Here is a 2,180-nt window from a genome sequence, read left to right as displayed (position 1 = left end):
TGTGGGAGGGGGCTCACTAGGCTTTTATCAGAATTTTGGTAGCCAATCAGAATGTAAACTCCACAGAACTTTCTAGTCTGATTATATAACATAATTGGGCATGCGCACTGTTATCCTCCCTCACACTGGGCATGCGTCTGACAGGGAAACTAGGTCACCCTTGAGTGACAGGCCCATAGGTCATGCAAAGGCCACGTGCAGGGCCTGTTACTATGACGCTTCCAAGATAGCCTCTGCACTGGCAGCACTCACAGAGCAAATTTCCAAGACACTAGGATGGTAACATCACACTTCACAGACAGTCTGGCAAAGTTTTTGTGCTGCAGACAATGTTTACTACAGGTGTTGGGGAAATGACTTGGTGGGAAGCTCTTCTTGATTTCCTGTTTAATAATGAGGAATTATTTGAAAATCAGAAGGTGGAAACAAAATTGAGTGACAATGATCTAATATTCTAAAAATGTGTTAGAACTAAGAGTCAAACAAAGCAGAGTGTGGGCCCATGTTGAACTGGGAGGGGAAGCTAATAAAGGAAGGTGTGGAGAAAGCTGAAGTGTTTAATGATTATGTTTATCCATTATTACAGGACAAAAAATGTTAGCAACAAGGATGGCAACAAATAATCAGTTCGGAGTAGGGAAAGACCAGCTTCGAGATTACTTAGACAAATGGAATATTTCCAGTTCAGCGGGACTGAATGAAATTCATCCTAGAACATTCAAGGCATGGCCAAGATAACTCATGGAGGTCCTAGAAGGCTGGAAAAGGGCAAATAGAGTGCCTTTCTTTAAAAACAGGAACAAGCATGACCTAGGGAATTACAGAACAATCAGTCTAACTTCAATACCTGGAAATATACTGGAGCATATAATTAAGGAATGTATATATTTAAGTACTTGCAGAGTAACCAGGTGATTTAGGAGCACCTTCTGGATTTATCAAGAGTAAGTTATGCCTACCTGAATTCTTTCTCTTTTAACAGGAGAGAATAGTCACTGTTATATTGGGACTTTAGTAAGGCTTTTGGCACCAATCCCATAATACTTTCATAAGGACATATGACCTACATGAAACCACTATAAGATGGGTGCATAAATGATTGAATAATTGTTCTCAGTGGATAATCATGAATGGCACAAATGTCTAATTGGAAGGAGGTATCAATGGAGTCCCCCAAGGATGTCTTGTGTTCAGAACTGTTCAGTATCTTCCTTAGTTATTTAGAGGATGGAATCAAGCATACACTTAAGAAATATGTGGATAACATCAACTTGGTGTTGGTGGTTGGTAGGATAGTAGTTAGCACTTCAAAAGACAGGATTAAGCGTCAGAATGATCTGAATAAATTGGAAAAATGGTCTGAAGTAAATGGCAATGGCAAAGTACTACACTCAGGATAGAACAATCAAGTGGGGAGCAAACATCTGGGTCAGAGTCCTATAGAAAGGGACTAGGGGATAGCAAGCTGAAAATGAGTCGACTGTGTAATAGTCATTAATGTAACTAGAACAGGGCAAGTTACCAGGTATGCTAATTTAGTTCCCTTCCTCACTCCCTCCCCGCCTCAAAAAAATCTTGCCCGTGACAGGTGCAGACCTGAGCAGGTGTAACCAGGCAGGGGCAGTGTCATGTCCAGCGGTGCATCTGGAAAGGGAGGTGTAGCAGAGCACTTAGATGCCCTGCTCCTTTAGAGAGGGAAAACTGCTAGGAAATAGCCCGAGCAGTGAGTGAGGAGCCCCAGCTGTCAGTTGTCAGGGCAACCAAAGTTAGCTGGTGACCCACACCTGCCAGCGGTCAGCTGACTGGAAGAGGCAGGGCCTGGTTCACATTTAAACTCCAGGGCTGGGGCCAGGCTGGCAGTTCTCCACCAGCAGCCAAGGGAGAAGGAGGTCTGCCAGAGGGGAGAAGCCTGACTGCACGAGTAACTCTTGATTGCTGTTATAGGGCAGAGAATTCCCTGGTAGGGATGGAATGATGTTTAGCTGCACGGCTTAGATTTTATGTTATAGCCCAGGGGCTTGTGTTTTGTGTTGGCTGTTTAGAACTGGAGGTTTGGGTGAGGCTATTGGGGTTGGAGGAGGCCTCATAGGAGAGCCACGGCCAAGTGGAAAACCCAGCTCCAGAGAGAGGGGCCAGTGAGAAGCCCCAGAGAGGGGGGCAGCATTGACGAATGCCCAGTG

Source organism: Gavialis gangeticus, unplaced genomic scaffold (assembly GCF_001723915.1).
Source record: "Gavialis gangeticus isolate Ggan-Ray unplaced genomic scaffold, GavGan_comp1, whole genome shotgun sequence".
NCBI classification, from domain to species: Eukaryota; Metazoa; Chordata; order Crocodylia; family Gavialidae; genus Gavialis; species Gavialis gangeticus.
Note: the sequence above shows the minus strand (reverse complement) of the source record.